Here is a 381-nt window from a genome sequence, read left to right as displayed (position 1 = left end):
CGCACCCGCATCCACCACACGTGCAGCATGGACACGCGCAAGTGTTGGTGTTATTGGTGACGGGGTGGTGAGATGGCGAGTTACTGGTTGTGGTCTGTTGATGAAGATGCTGTACAGGGTAGTAGTGGTATTGGTGATGTCGATGGAAGGGGTGATGATGGTGATGGTGATGATAATTATGATGCGATGGCCTGTGATTAAAATGGATCAGGTCATTATTGCTGATGTTATTATTATTGTTATTGCTTTGACCGTCATTTGGTTCTGTAGAAACCGGGTCAAGCATAATAACTCGTCGATGCCGTGGACGAGATGAAGGGGAAGAATACGATTTGTTTTCGTCCTTTGTGTTGTCGTTTTCTTCCACTTCTTTAAATGTCG

The sequence above is a fragment of the Berghia stephanieae genome, chromosome 2 (assembly GCF_034508935.2).
Source record: "Berghia stephanieae isolate SIO BIC M18660-M18661 chromosome 2, UCSD_Bste_1.3, whole genome shotgun sequence".
NCBI classification, from domain to species: domain Eukaryota; kingdom Metazoa; phylum Mollusca; class Gastropoda; order Nudibranchia; family Aeolidiidae; genus Berghia; species Berghia stephanieae.
Note: the sequence above shows the minus strand (reverse complement) of the source record.